At 36.4% G+C, this 16969-nt stretch overlaps 1 long non-coding RNA gene across 1 annotated transcript in view; it reads right to left on the reverse strand.

Annotated features, from left to right (window-relative positions):
- Nucleotides 1-5775: 5775 nt before the first annotated feature.
- LOC145664522 (uncharacterized) overlaps nucleotides 5776-16969 on the reverse strand; it is a 139544-nt gene continuing 128350 nt past the window's right edge. The window contains exons 4-5 of the long non-coding RNA XR_014127453.1: nucleotides 10167-10285; nucleotides 5776-9054 (exon numbers count right to left, since the gene is read on the reverse strand). This is a non-coding gene — a long non-coding RNA (uncharacterized LOC145664522). The remainder of the gene's footprint in view (nucleotides 9055-10166; nucleotides 10286-16969) is intronic.

The raw sequence follows: 16969 nt of genomic DNA on the forward strand, positions 1-16969 counted from the left end.
CTAATTGTAAGTTTGCTCTTAATTTGCCTTGATAGACTTTACCTTAGAAATCCTCTTTGTATATGGCTCTGGCAAATGTAAATTTCAAATAATGCTTGAAATCCAGGTAGTTTTGACGTACTAGTCTGTGTGCACTTAGACCATATGTAGGAATGAAGGCTGTTAAACTTAGCCTTAGAGGTTCTCTCTGTGTATTGCTTCGCTAAATGTAAATTTTAAGTCATGCTTGATGCATGTGTCATTTTAAAGGAATCTTCAAGTTAGCTTTGTATTAAGTATCGTTGCCTGAAACAGGTTTGCAATCGAGAAACTAGCAATTTTGCTTAGTCTTGATTGTCTGCAACCACGTAAATGCAAACTTGTGTAAGCCTATACACTTGACCTTGCAGGTTTGAGTAAGGCTACTAGAAGTCTAAAATGCTGTTACGAATGCGGTCCTGCTTTCGTTACCTTTGCCAAGGTACGTCACATTCCCTCAATATGATCCCAACTTAGAAGGATCTAATTCTAGTACACATTTTGCCTCTTATTGCATACCGTAAATTCATTAAAACTTTAGGTCGCCTGAGGCACTATTTAATATTGTTCAATTGATCTAATTTTTCTCATAGGTTACTTTGGTCCGATATGGAACCATTTAGAGGGTGAGATTCAAAAGATTCGGAAGTCGAAAAATAAGGACAATCCTGTGATCCATATCCCACTTTAAGAAATAAATCTTGCTTCATATAACCTTAGTAACTTAACAATTAAACTCTAATCGTTTAACTCCAATAATATACACCCTCCATTCCAAAAGAAACCGAACTTTTGGAAACAAATAGTACCACTAGTGCCATCTGTTGTAATATTTTACCGGTAGATGGCGTAGTCCCTCATTGACAACTGGTATAAATGTCATGACATTTGGATGCACGGCAACAAAGTTATTGCGTTTCAACTGTCAGTGTGTTGTGTACATCGGTCGGAAAATGAGTTTCAAACAACGAGCTGCAATTGAGTTTTGTGTTAAACTGGGTAACACTTTTAGTGAAACGCACCAAATGCTACAAAATGTATATGGTGATGAGTTTCTATCCCGTACGCAAGTTTACGAGTGGTTCAGGCGATTCAAAAATGAAAATGAAATGAAATGAAATCTTTGAGTTTTACGTCCCACGGTTATGCCGGTGAGGCTAAAGGAGACGGTGATTATGAGAAATGAATGAAATGGTGGAATGAAGAAAGTGGGAGGAAACGGGAGAACCCCGAGAAAACCCACGCACACGGTGTTTGTCCACCACAAAGTTCACTTGGCGGGGACTGGGATCGAACCCGGAACCCCAAGCACCAGAGGTGAACGCTCTACCACTGAGCCACAGCGGCCCCTCAGGCGATTCAAATCGGGTAGAGAGACGCTGGATGATGACGAAAGATCAGGCCGTCCCAGAACCGGATTATCGGAAAAAAACATCGAAAAAGTGCGTGAATTCATCAAACATAACAAAAAATCGTCGGTGAAAGTTATTGAAATGGAATTAGGCATTCCTCAAACAACCGCATACCGCATTTTGACCGAAGTTTTGGGCCTTAAGAAGGTTAATTCGCGGTTTGTACCACACAAACTCACCGAAGACCAAAAAGTTGATCGAATTGCGCATTGCAAAGACATCGTTAAAAGTGGTCGGCAGGATCGAAACTTCTTGAAATCGATTGTAACTGGTGACGAGACGTGATGTTTTGAATATGAGCCCGAAACAAAGCGGCAAAGTGCTGAATGGAGAGCGCCGGATGAAGGAACACCCAAAAAAAGTCGCTTGGTGAAGTCAAAAGTTAAGGTGATGCTGATTTGTTTTTACGATTCAAAAGGAATTATCCACAAAGAATTTGTTCAGCCCGGCCAGACAGTCACTGGAGAGTTTTACTTGGGCGTCATGAAGCGTTTGTTGGCAAGAATTCGTCGTATTCGGCCCGAATATCGCGAAATCGGCAGTTGGACTCTTTTGGACGATAATGCACCATCACATCGTTCGCGACTTGTAACTGAATTTTTGGTCAAAAATCACATTATTCGGTCGCATCATCCGCCTTATTCACCAGATCTCGCTCCGTGCGATTTATATCTGTTCCCGAAACTGCATTTGGCGATGAAAGGAAAGTGGCACGCATCGATTGATGCCATTGAGAAGGCGACGACCGCCGTCCTAAAAACCATTCCAATAAAGGACATGGAGAAGTCGTTTGACAACTTGTTGGAGCGTGCAAATATGTGTATCGATGCAGAAGGGGAATACATTGATTAATAAAAATGATTTGTTCCAAAATGTACATTGCTTTTTTGTTTTTCTAAAACGTTCGGTTTCTTTTGGAATGGAGGGTGTAGTTTATTTCGTTTCTGCTGAATCATTGTAATTCAATCCCACATAGTAGATAATGCAAAAGATAACAGGAAGAGTATATTTAATTGAACTGAAAGTTAATATTTTACGAATTTTCATTTATCATCTGTATTTGACTGCTGTATTCTCCACAAATAATCATGTTCATTACCTTAGTGCTTATGTATATTGGCAGACCATTCTGTTTTATCTCCGAATTTATTTGATAGTTTATAAAATACACTTTCTGTAATTTTATGGTGTAATAGCTACACAATTTATTCTTGGTATGCATAGCCTCGGGTTGGATCCCAAACGAGTTAGGTTCGAGCTCTGATGTCTTGCGTAGTCTGGATCTCAATTTGAGTATATTTCGTTTCTTATGCTAGTTCATAAGGTTATAATACATTATACAGACAATACATTAATAAATTTACGCTACATTCAGATCGATAAACAAAATCTAAATCTCTTGAAAGATTTACTTAGCCTCTCCAAAAATTTGCCAGTAAACAAAATCCAGTATCAAAATAAAACAAGATACCTTTATGTGTTTAACTGCCACTTCCTGCGCATGAGTAAGTTGTTAAAGAATTCCAGCGTGAAAATTACTGAAAATTTTATCAGATAAAGGAAAAACATAACTCCAAAATTATTGAATACGTGCACAGCATCTTTAGAAAATCTTTATCCACACATGGGAAAATATATTTAGGACAACTTAGTTCTCAAAAGAAATTGTGCCTGAGACGACGGCAGTTTGGCAGAAATAGACAATTTAAATGCGGTTAACATGCAGCGACTGAGAGCAGTGTCGCCATTGTTGATTAAAATCCAGCAATGAAGCAGTTCTGTGCTACATTCTTTTCTTTTGAAAATTATATTCAAGAAATTATTTACATAACATATGTACCCTCTTGAATACTTTTAAAAATTCTTTTTTTTTTCTTTTTTTCGCTCTGGATGCTAAACAACCCATAGGATGAAAGAATGGATGTGATTTCAAACTCCCTGTTGTTTGTTTAGTAAAATTAATATATTGGATATACATATCTTCCGAAGATCTTCTGTTTTTAGGTGGACATACTACTTCTTGTAGGATGAATCCTTTTTTCAATCAAGAAAGGAAAACCGGAACAAGCAGGCGTCCAGAAAGCCTTTCTCGGGACAGTTAATTCTTCCATTGAAAACCGGGACTGACTCAGAAAACCAGGACGTCGAGCAGCCCTACCTCGGATGCACTTCTACTAATATTTTTCTTCAAAAAGAGGGCAATCTGTCATTTAATTAAATTGTAAAGGACATATTTTATTATTATTATTATTATTATTATTATTATTATTATTATTATTATTATTATTATTATTATTATTATTATTATTATTATTATTATTATTATTAGAATAGAACAGGTGAGTAATTTCTGATACCTGGGTAGTATTAGTGATGATATGACGTGCGAACTTGAAATAAAAACAAGAATAGGTGTGGGAAAAGAAGCCTTTAGGAGTAAGAAAAGTTTATTTTCTGGGAGTTTGAATAAAGAATTGAGAAAAAAAATCACGAAATATTTCGTATGGAGTATTGTATTGTATGGGACAGAAACATGGACATTACGCTAAAACGATGAGAAACGGCTGGAAGTTTTGGAAATGTTTGTGTGGAGAAGAATGGAGAGAATTGGGTCGATCGGGAAACGAATGAGGGGGTGTTAGAAAAGAATAATTTTCAATATTATTAAGAAGAGGAAGAGAAACTGATTGGGACATTAGCTAAGAAGGAGCTGTATCAAGTATCATGAGGGAGGAAAGAGGAAAGTGGCAGTAAAGAGGGAAGAGGACGAAGAAGACTACAGTTAATGTACGATATCAAAACAGAGAAATCGTAAGTGAGTACGAAGAGGATAGCGGAAGAACATAGAGCATGAAAGCTTCTCAGTTGCGGCAAGTGACCTACCAAAAATGGCAGAATTCCTATAATATTTATTTCTTCGTCTTTGGCGTCTCCATGTTCATTCATTGAAACTTTCAGAATATGATTTCTTCTCAAACGACATGACAACCTTCTCCCTCTTAACTTCATCTTGAATCCAACACTTCTTCATGATTATCTTATACAAAAAGTTAATTTACTCGTGCCTAGTGCTCTCAAACGGATCGGATCGGGTTGTCGGGTCGGGTCAGTCGGGTCAGCTCGGGTCGGGTCAATCGGGTCAGCTCGGGTCGGGTCAGTCGGGTCAGCTCGGGTTGGGTTGTCGGGTCGGGTCAGTCGGGTCAGTTCACTTTGATCAGCTGAGTTTAATTTGAGCTTAAACTCGGCTGGAGACGAAAACTGCTGTTTTTCACTAGCTGCCTAATTAAAAATAGCAATTTTCAATTGATTTTATAGAAACCATAAATCTATTTTGAACACTTGCAGCTAGTGCTTTTATGGTAAATGTTTATTTTTGTAATTGTGTGTACTTTAATTTTTAAATGTGGAAGATTAATTTTACCAATCGACTGTAATATTAATATCTACGCCAATATGGAGTCTGGATTTAGAACAAAACTAGAAGTTTTTTTTTTTAAGTAAGGCCAAAAGAAAGATTGGATATGGACGACCAAGCCCAAGCAGGGCTGCGGTGGCTCAGTGGTAGAGAATTCATCTCTGGTGCATGGTGTCCATGGTTCGATCCCAGCTTGTGCTAAGTAGGCTTTGTGGTGGAGAAACGCCGTGTAGTGGCTTTTGTCGGGGTTCTCCTGTTTCCTTCCACTTTCTTCATTCCACCATTTCATTCATTTCTCATGGTCACCATATCCCTTAGCCTCGGTGCAGAATCGAGGGACCTTAAACTGAATATTTCATTTTATTTCACCAAGCCCAAGGACATCGATACAAGAACAAGATAAAGATTGGATATGCACAGTAGCGTAGCCAGGATGTGTGTTTGGGGGGGGCCCAAGTGCTGTTATAGGTACATATAGAAAAATTACAAACAAAAAAATATATAAACATAAAAATATATAAAAAATTACAAACATCAAAGTACTAAAGTACATTGTCGGACCTCTTTGGGGGGGGCCCGGCCCCTCCGGGCCCCCCCCTTCCCTACGCCACTGGATATGCAAGACGAAGTGCATAGTAATCTTGCTCTTGGCCTTGTTTTGGTTATCACCAAGTAGCGATGAGCGTATTTTCTTGCTTTCCGTATAGTATGAAAGACCATAATCAAAATCACACTTGGTCTTCATTTGTACCGATGAGGCGAGCATTCTTGGCTCTTGTATAGCATGAAAGACTACCAAGACTACGAAATGCAGGACCAAGACTTGACTGCAAGACAAAGAATAAGACGCAGTATTGATGACCAAGACCCAGGGAGCGAATTGTTTGAATTTCATTTGTTGGGCTGAAAGTGATGAAATAAAATTAGTACTTTATAATTAAATATCATACTGTATTTTTAAATTTTAAATTACAAAATTCGTATTATGTATCTTCTTACGTGCAACTATATATACTGTAAAATACATTTTAATTACTGAGAAAGAAAAATCAAAGTGGCACGGGTCCCGGAATCATAAGAACCTATTTTGGAATGAAAGTTGAACGGTTGGAAAAAAACACAGGTGTTCTCTTGTTTCCTCAACCCTTATCATTGTAGTTAAACTAGGGGTGTTCGATAAGGCTGAGGACCTATCGAACTTCGAGAGTGAAAATTTATCGAGTTGTCATCGGTTACTCGAAACCGTTCGAGTATTTGAAATTATCGAAGTTTCGGGTATTATCGAAATTTCTAGTATTATCGAAGTTTCGGGTATTATCGAAACTTCGAGCATTATCGAAGTTTCGGGTATTATCGAAAGTTCGGGTATTATCGACATTTCGAGTATTATCAAAGTTTCGGGTATTATCGACATTTCGAGTATTATCGAAGTTTCGGATAGTATCGAAAGTTCGAGTATTATCGAAGTTTCGGGTAGTATCGAAATTTCGAGTATTATCGAAGTTCTTTCACCTCTCCAATGATTCCTTCTTGCAGCCAAACTAGTCAAAGAACTTTTCTTCTTTTCATCTGATAAGTTATTGCAAAGTTGTCAGAAAGGGGTTGCTTTTTCATCCGACACACACACACACACACACACACAGGAAGTTCAATTTCTTTCTGAATTTTATCTCTTGTTTGTTATTTGCTGACAGATATTGTATCAGTGTTGTCAGACATACGGTCTTAAACGTACAAATAGGGTAATTTGCTCTTCATACGATATATTATACGCCCAACACCTCAACCATATTAATCGCGTACGGTGTTGCTAAAATGTTGTAGCAAAATTTTATTTTTAAGCCAAATGTGTTATCTTCTGTCGTGTTTCCTTTCTGTTAATGGCTACTATTTCACACATTGCCGCAATCAGATATGTTGATGCTTTGGGCGCAAACTCTCCCTTTAGCCTTTCAGTAAAATAAATATTAGTCAAATCAGTGGTGATTTCAGGGCGTTGTTCAGGAGGAATATTTCCTCACAAACATATTTCAGATCATGTTCACCGTGGCTTACCAGTATTTTTGCTACTTTCACCCTCCGTGTATTCACAATCCCCCGGGACAGGATTAGAAAAGTCTAATCTTAAGTTCCAATAATGCTTATGCTCATTTTCTATACTTAAAATATATTTTTATATTATTGTCTTAATTATTTTCCTGAGTAAAGTATTCTTGCGAAGAACACCTTATCGCTATTTTAATTTCTTTCATAAAAATCAGCACAAGACTGAAATGCAAGTCAAGCACTTGACCAAACATAGCGAAATTTCCCTGTCTTCGATTTTCCCTAAAATTTCGGGCATTAGTTAATCTTAGACAATTTTCCGGACACAGGCTTGAATCTAGGACGTATGGTAAGCCTACCGGGGGAAACTTGAAATCATCACTAAGTTTAATGAAGATGAAAAACGGAAATAAATCTATTTCCTCGACAGTGAATACACAGTGTAGCATATGTTCTATATAGTCGGTTTGTATATACATTATGATGAATCCACATACTAAAGGATCCAGAAGCGTCGTTTGGTGGAGGCAGATTGCTTCCTGGACGAATAATGTAGGTTTTTAAAACGTAAGAGTTTTGCATCAATTCAGAATAACGTGGTGCATTATTTTATACAGAGTGTTTCAAAACACCACCACCAACGTTTGGGAGGCGATTCCTGACATAGGGTTGCCATATTACCTGATTTTAGCGAATATCACCAGATTTTCAGGTCTTATACTCGTCTCCCGCTTAATCATCTCTTAATCACGTAAAACCACCCGCTTTTTTGGATTGGAGAAAATCTAAGACGACTTTGTTCATAAAGTGTTCTTATATTCAACATAAACCGCTACATTTCTTTATCAATCTCAATCGCGAATGGACAGATGACAGAAACAAGATGAACGTAGAAACTGCCAAATTATTACTACTGGTTTTGTACAATATGAAAGATGTATCATGCGTAGAATTTTATGATAAGATTTTATGCAATTGAGATTTTTAAAAAAAGTTAAAGGGAATGAAAAAATGTAAAACATTTGGCATAATCATACACATTTTGGTTCAACCCATGAATAATAATGTATGATCTCATGGGTGCGTATTTCTTTGATAACATTCTGTCCAGTTCAACTGAACAAGTCTATGTTGTTACGTAATCTATATGTTCAACTAGTCTTTATATATTCAGAAATGATTGCAAATTGAACTATGATATCCTTAGCATTTTGTTTAGATTAGATTCATTATTAGTATTTTTTTTTCTTTTAAAATGTTTATACTGTATTTCATATATTGTGAAACTGTGGTAATTTCGTATGTTAGTATGATTTCAAATAGCAATCTTTGAAAATGATTAGAAATTTTATAAGAGATGGACCAAGACTCCTAAATATGTTTTAGCTTCCTTACGATAAAAGTTTAGAAATTATTTTGTATTTCTTAGAGAGAAAACCGTATGAACAACATCTGCCATATATCGCTTGCTTAAAAAAAAAAAAAAAAAAACTTGTCTTAAAGATATCCTTATTAGAGATATCTTACTGTAATACTTACTTTACAATTCGAGACTCACATTTGTTGAACTTAATAAAACATTAAAGGCAAAAACTAAATTTGCTTTACTTTAGTTTTGTTAGAAAAGTACATTGGAAGTGTCACTTAACAAAGAAACCACTAAAAAAATTGTCAGAAGGATCGTCAGTATTAGTAATACACAAGTTCACATCAGTACTTACGGTTTAGAATCCCTCGCTTTTCTAATTTCAAAATATGACAGCCCAAAGTTATCGTCGGATGCCACATACAAACAGACAGACAAGACGGCCTGTAATAGGGAGGTTTGTACCCAAAATTCTCACGGTTTGTTTCACGAGAATCTCAAATACTTGAAGTCATCCGAGCGCCGGATAGTAAATTTTCGAAACGGGAGTTTGATAAGTCTTCAGCCTTATCGAATTTCCTTACCTCTACCTATATCAGTAGCTGTCTCTACGCAGAACCTTAAATTAAACTCTCGAAATCATATGTAAAATTATTTTTCTTCCTGTCCCGTTATTGGCGCAATCGACAAAGTGACTATTAGTAGACTAATGGGTTTTCTTGGATTCCAATTCCATTTAGGTGATGCATGTTTTCCTTTTTCTCTCTTCTGACAGACTGCTTAAACCTTGTACAGATCTGTGGGGAAAAAACTTTTCCTTCACTTCATTGCTAAGGAGAGAAGTTTTAAAATGAACACCCTGCACATATGTAATACATATTATATACAACTATGATAACTTCGAATACATTGTTTCTTCCGAACACTCCGATAATCCCGAACTTTTCAAAATATTCAAGCGACTCGAAAAATGCGATCATATTGATATATTTCTGTATTTGCTGCTTTCAAACAATTCGAGACTCTCGAACAGTTCGAGTGTCTCGAAGTTGTCTAATGTTTCTTACATTTCGAGTGCCTCGAACACCGAGAGTCCCGAACATGTCGGAAGTCTCGATAAATATCTCGAAAGCTCGATAATTCGATAAAATTAAAATTCTTTATCGATGAAACGGTTTTGAAATTTTATCGAATTGTTATCGATTACTCGATTATCGGAACAGCCCTAAGTTAAATGATTTCCTTTTGTGTCCGCCAAGAGACTCTTGCTACTGCCATCCGAGAAGACCCCCTGCCGTCCGAGCAGGTGAGAACACTGACCTTGAAGAAAAATTTCGTCACATAGAACTAAAGCAAGAAAAAATAAATAAATTTCTCACAAGTCGGACATTGGTATCAGTTATAAAAAGAAATAACCAAACCTCAAAAGTGCCAAATATTCATTAAGATGCATATACAAATCCCCCGCTTGATCTAGCTAGTGATTAACGTGTAAGACTTTGGTACACGTGGTCCGGGTTTGATTCCCAATGGGAGTGCATTTGGCGTTCACCCGGTGTCGTGACCATAGTGCTCTCAAACGGATCGGGTTGACCCGACCCGACCCGACTCGGATCGGGCCAGCTCGGGTCAGATTACGGGTCGGGTCAGGTTGTTGGGTCGGGTCAGTTCGGGTCGGGTTGTCGGTTCAGGTCAATCAGGTCTGATCACGGTCGGGTCATTCGGGTCGGGTCGGGTCATCGGGTCGGGTCAGTCAATTCGGGTCACGGGTCGGTCTTCAACCCGACCCGACCCGTTGAGAGCACTACTCCTGTCTATACCAAACAGATCTTGATTGTTTTTACCTTCTTAGACTAACCATTCAATTTAAATTTCAAAGATATCTATTTACACCTTTTTTTTTACATACCTCTGGTGGTATAGAAGTGCTTCGAAAACCTCTCCGTGTGATTTACTTCACCAATGATTCTCTTCTCAAACAAAATTTCTTCTATTGCAGATTGTTCCAGCGTGAAAGTCTTCTGATACCTGTATTTTTTAAAAATATATATCACAACATTTGTTCAAAGAAAGCTATTTCACTTAGATTATGACAGTGACGGGGAAATCTAAATGACTCGATTTCTGTTATCTTTTAAATATTTCCTACAGAATATCTTCTTATGTTTCAATATCTTCTAAAGTGATAATTCTACTTAGGATAAAAGGGCAAAGAACACGGATGAATTTAAGATTATTTGGAATTCTATACAGAGGAATCAAATTAACGTACATTATCACGAAGATCTGCAAAACAATAGACAATTGAAGAAAGAATACAAGAGATGATTGTTGGAGAAAAATAGCTTGGTTTCATGCAAGAAGATTAAAATTTACGTGATCTTTGCTTTGAGACAGTTTATGGAACAATACAAGGAAATGCAAGCGAAGTTGCACCTCCTTTTAATAGACGTGGAAAAGGTGTACGACAGAGTACCCAGACAAGAACTGTGACATGCATGAGAGAGAAGGAGGTTTCTGAAAAATATGTACGGGTGATAACGGACATGTACGAAGGAGCAGAGACCTAAGAGATGAGTAGTGTATTTTCCCTTTGGAAATTAATCTCCATCTGGTATCAGCTCTCAGTCCATTGATGTGCTGGCGAGGGAAGTATGAAGCAGGGCAGTATGGAATATACTGTTGGCGGATGGGGACATTATATGCGAAATATCTAAAGAGAAGAAAGAGAAGAAACTGGAGAAATGGAGAAAGATATTGGAAGATAGAGGCATTAGAGCAAGTAGAAGAAAGATAGAATTTATGTCATTTAACAAACAATACGGGATCTTTCTACGACTATGAGAAGAAAACCTATTACCTATTCCAAATATAAGTACCTTGATAGTACCTCGTCTAGGATGGTGGATTACACAAAGAAACTCACACAAAATATAGTCTGGCTGGCTAAACTGGAGAAGGATGAGCGGCTCCTGTGTGATCAGAAAATAAGTTGCAGGTTAAAAGACCGATATATAAAACGGTAGTAAGACCAGCTATGATGTATAGTAGCGAAACATGAGCAGTGGCAGAAATGAAAATGTTATAATGGATGTGTGGTGTCTCAAGGAAGATAGAACAAAAAATCATTATATAAGAGGCACTGTTAAGCTAGGATCCTCGAGTAGAAACTTTTAAGAATGGAGACTGAGATAGTTGAGATATGTAGAAAGAAGAAACGACGGCTATGTTAGAAAGAGAATGAGAGAGCTTTAGGTAATAAGTGAAAGGAAAATAAGACGACTCAAGATGAGATAGAAACACAAAATACAAGATTATTTGGCTAAGAGTGGATGGGAATATAGGACGAACATGATAGACGAGAGTAAAGTAAAAAAAATTAAAGACAGAAACACTGACCCCACATAAAAATGGGAAAAGGCAAATGCTAAGAATGCAGAGAAGAAGATAACCTGCAATATTTCAAAATTTCCGTAACATTAAAAGACAACGTAGATAAAACAACTTTTTAATATTGAATTACTCAATGTGTACGATAAGTCCTCAAACAGACTTTATACTATTTACCATAGACCTGAGTTATGTTACTCATTATTTGCATTCAAGTGAAATATATATATATATATATATATATATATATATATATATATATATATATATATATATATATATATATATATATATATATATATATAAAGTCTCTTTTAAAATTCTCCTGGCAAAAAAGAACCCGAAACTAATAATTTATATTTGGACGTCTATATTTGGACTTAGAGTGTCCAAATAACCTGCAACACTTCAGAAAACGACTTTAAAATATTTCAGCTAATATCTGCTCTGCTCTAAATAAGGGAGTGTAATATTCTATTTCATTCTCTTTCTAAAATATTATATATTTAATTATAAATATATCGCTTATAATGCTCTTTCTGAGTTTTGTAGTTGATCGTAGAAGTATTGAATTTAAGTCTTTAATGCTATTCCGTCTTTCGTCTTTTAGCCTCATAACTCCACTTGGTAACTTCTTTAGAGGGGCATAAGATAAAAGGCGTGCCACAATTATCTAAATACACCTATCATTTCACCAACTGAGAAAATCCGAGGCAGAAACTATTGTACACTGCTACTGCCAAGAGTCCTCTCGTCCTACTGCCAGAAATATACTCTTTAGTTTCGTATTCAACGGTTACTCTCTGCAAGCAAAACAGCATAGACAACTAAATGTGTTTATGAAAACCATTTTTTTTTTAAATATAGCGTATACGCCCATTTTTTCGTAAATTTATATAGTTATATCTGGATGTAAAATATATTAGGTGGGTATAAGTCGTATACGCCCCATTCAATTTCCCACTTCTGGCTACAGCATTCCCACTTTAAATAACGAAGTAACATAAACCATAAAATCTAGATTACTTTCAAAAACTGTCTTGTTTCACATTTGAGAAGCTCGAAGTATGGTAATAGCAATAAGTTGTAACAAAAAATCATCCTATGCAATGAAATGGAGTACTACACAGAGAAAGCTTTTCCTGTAATCTCTGCGTACACGTCCGAAATTCATGTACCTACATACTGTTCTGTGATACCATCCCAAATCATTCCATCTAATAGATTTATTTTGATGGAGGTGCAGGGCCGGCTCCTTAATAGAGATGAACTAGGAAACCACCTAGGGAGGCGCGGCCGTTATTTTTCCTTTTACTTTGCGAATTTGTAATGTAAATAGGGTGAACAATCATTACAACAAGTTATATGAAAACATTAAAATTGGTTAACATTATGCTAACAAGCTTCACAGTGCATACGTAATCGAAGTTGAAATGATATTAACTTATTATGTTTAGATTACGAGGGTAATTTATGTTGAGGTAAAAGTCTATCTAAACAAAAAGAAGAGCAATATCACAAAGTCAGGGAACATTGAAATATCACAGGCGACACCGAAATATTTCTAGCTTAAGATGTCAAGGTAAAATGGCCTCTGTGGAGGTAGTGCTTATCATTATCTTCCCCTGAGCCCTTAATTAACTAAAAATTGTTTTTCCTTTTTTTTTTTTTACCGAATTCTTGTCAACTTTTTATACTTGTGTCTTGCAAAGATGTAAATGGAAGTTAGAGTTTTTTTTTCTCTCCTGAAAAAAGTTGGAAATAAGGCTTACGACGTTTTACCTTACCTCTGTCGAATGTTAATGAACTATAAATTGCTACTAGATGTTATTGTGGACAATGTTTAGCCTCTGAACATACGTCTGTAAATAACGAATTTCAGTCATATATATCATAAAGCTCCAGGTACCATATTTATCATCTTTATGTGAAGAAGAAATAGTGTATGTAATAATAGCACATTTTTCACTTTCCCGATTACTACGGAGCAAAATCTCCAAAATTCGGCCAAAGTGAATACAAATTTAATGACACCATTTGAAGATTTAATTTGTTTATGTTCTACAATTAAGCGAGCAGTTAGTATAAACATTTTAATTACACTTTCAACCGCCATTTTCTGGTAACATTTTCAAAATTCGTGCAACTAAATTTAATCTTTGCATTCTGGATATGAATGAAGTCTCTCCTTCAATTGTGTCCACATATTGAATGAATGTTACTCATTTGCATTTGTTAACGAAATACCCTCATTTATGCCTTTATATATCACCAAAAAAAAAAAGTTATAAATTTCAGAAAACACATTATAAAGCAAAATGTTACGAGGAGCATTCAATAAGTAAAGAAACAAATTGCTATAGCTCAATAAAGATTTATTTCAATCTTTCAAAACTAAGGCTATTTTTCAATATAATCACCCTTTACAGATATGCATTTGTCCCATCTTTCTTGCAGCTTCCTAATTCCCTTGGCGAAGAAATCTTTCGATTTACCCCGAAGCCACCTTTGCATCGCTGCCTTAACTTCCTCATTGTTAGCAAATCTTTTTCCACGTAGGGCGTCTTTGAGTGGTCCAAACAGGTAAAAATCAGATGGGGCGAGGTCTGGGCTGTAGGCAGGATGAGGTAAGACCTCCCAACTCAATTCTTGAAGCTTATCTCGGGTCAGCTGGGCTTATGAGGGCAGGCGTTATCGTGCTGAAGAATGACTCGTTTTGACAAGATTCCACGGCGTTTGCTCCTGATAGCTGGTTTAACTTTGTGTTCTAGCATCTCAGAATAGTATAGGCTATTGATAGTTCGCTTATCTTCAAGGAAATCGCAATAGATTGGATCCTGTGAGTCCCAAAAAATGTTCAGCAGCACTTTACCAGCGGAAGGTTGAACCTTGATTTTTTTGCGAACTGGAGAGCTAGTGTGTTTCCACTCCATACTCTGCCTTTTGGTCTCAGGGTCGTAGTGATGGATCCAGGCCTCGTCGCAAGTCACTATTCTTTCAAAAAAAGCGTCTCCTTCAATCAAACTTCGTTGCGTTAAGGCTTGACAAATGGAAAGTCTTGATTCTTTATGAGCGTCAGTAAGCTGTCTGGGAACCCATCTGGCACACGTTTTTCTGTACTTTAAAATGTTCCTAATGACATTGTGAACAGTTCCAACACTTACTTGAACTTCCTCAGCTATCATTTCAACAGTAATTCTTCTGTTATCACGAATAAGTCCGTCAATCCTCGATTCCAACGAAGAACCAGAAACTTCCACTGGACGTCCAATCGGGGTTCATTACCTACACTTGTTCGGCCACTTTTAAACCGATCAACCCACTTGTACACATTCGCACGGTTCATACAACTGTTACCGTACTGTCTCAACATTCGAGAAAAAATTTCACTTGGTTTTACACCTTCTGCGACTAAAAACCTAATGACTGAGCGCTGTTCTTCTAAGTTGCAATCTTCTAGAGGACTTGCCATGATGAATTGATATTTTTGAAGTTATATTGACATAAAATTACGAAACAGCAGATCAGAGCATATCCCAAGGTTGCCAGCTAACACCTCTGAAACAAAACAAAAATTGATTAGTGTTAAAAATATAGACTTTGTCTCTTTACTTATTGAATGATCCTCGTATAATCATCATAGGTATTCTGTTATTATTGGCTGGTCACTTGCAGCAACTGAGAAGCTTTCATGCTCCACGGTCTTCCATTAACCGCTTCGTCTTCACGTATGATTTCTCTGTTTTGATATAATCCATTAATTGTAGTCTCCTCCGCTTCTCTCTCTCTTCCTTGTCACCATACCTTCTAGCATATCCTATATGATACAGTTCCTTCTTAGCCAATGTACCAACCAGTTTCTTTTTCTCTTCTTAATAATATCTAAACTTGTTCTTTTCTGCCTTACAATTTCTAACACCCTTTCCTTGGTTTTCCGCTCGATCCAATTAGTTCGCTCCATTCTTCTCCATACCCACCTTTCGAAAGCTTTCAGTCGTTTCTGATCATTTTTGCGTGATGTCCGTATTTCTGACGCGTACAATACAATACTCCACACGAAGCATTTTATGAGTCTTTTTCTCAACTCTTTATTCAAGGTGTACAAAAAGACTTTTCTTCCTCCTAAAGACTTCCTTCGCCATTCCTATCCTCACTTTTATTTCATGTTCACATTTCATATCATTAATAATACTACCCAGGTATCGAAAAGTAGTCACATATTCTATTTTCTCCTCTCCTATCTCTGTATTTGACACTGAGCGCCTAGTTCAATCATCATGGTTTTTGTCCCTCTAACATTTATTTTCATCTCATATTCTTCATAGTCCTTCCTCAAGAAACAAGCGTCATGTCATCTGCAAACCATATACACCTAATCATTCTACCTCCTACCGAAATGCCGTCTTCATTTTGTAGGCTCTTTTCCACTACCCCTTCTAGATAGATACGTATTAAATAATGTAGTCGAGAGACACCATCCATGTCGAACTCTTCCCTTCCAATTGAACTTTCTCTGTCATTTCCTCCCCTATTCTAATACTTATTTGTTGGTTCATGTGTAAGTTTCTTATGGGTTTTCGATCTTTCTTTTGCAACCCAGCTTCCTTTAGAACTTCCAACAACAATTCCCAAAATGTCAGAAATATAAAACGACTATTAATTCTATAGTACGGTATTATTAGCGTTTAACGTTTCAAATAAAAAATGTGCCAAACGTGAAAGTAAACCAATCAATTAAATTTATGACAAGACTGTAAGCCCAGATGAGTAGTTTTGGACAAAATAATGAGGAGCGATCCTTTTTTGTAAAGTTAAAATTGATACTGTACCTACACCTGCGCCACCTATATAACATGAAACGGATACTAAAGTTTTCATTATGTATGTCAAAAGCAAAGGAACAGTACACAATATATTTAATGAGGTATGTCCAATAATTATGATTAAAAATTTAAGTTTAATTTATTTTAAAATTATAACACAAAAATTAGAGTTATATGAATCAATGGATCGTATCGAACTAAATAAATTTAGGTGTTTCGGAGTAAATTCTCATTCGAAGTTTTTCAACATTTATTGGAGCTAAATGGCATATAATCCTTGTCAAAAATAAATGATAATATTTGATCTGCTGGAATAGATGGTTTCTTTATTTATGTATTACATGTGTAACAAAATAGTGCATAATGTATTGTCATAAAGTACGCCTCTTCCTTGTAACTGCTTTAAAAAAAATGGCATATGAAATCAATAGATGTCGATACAAAATACTATATCTTATTAATAACACTTCCAGAAAGAATTAAAAAATATTTCTTCAAA

Source organism: Thermobia domestica, chromosome 11 (assembly GCF_964235325.1).
Source record: "Thermobia domestica chromosome 11, izTheDome1.hap1.1, whole genome shotgun sequence".
In the NCBI taxonomy this organism is placed as follows: domain Eukaryota; kingdom Metazoa; phylum Arthropoda; class Insecta; order Zygentoma; family Lepismatidae; genus Thermobia; species Thermobia domestica.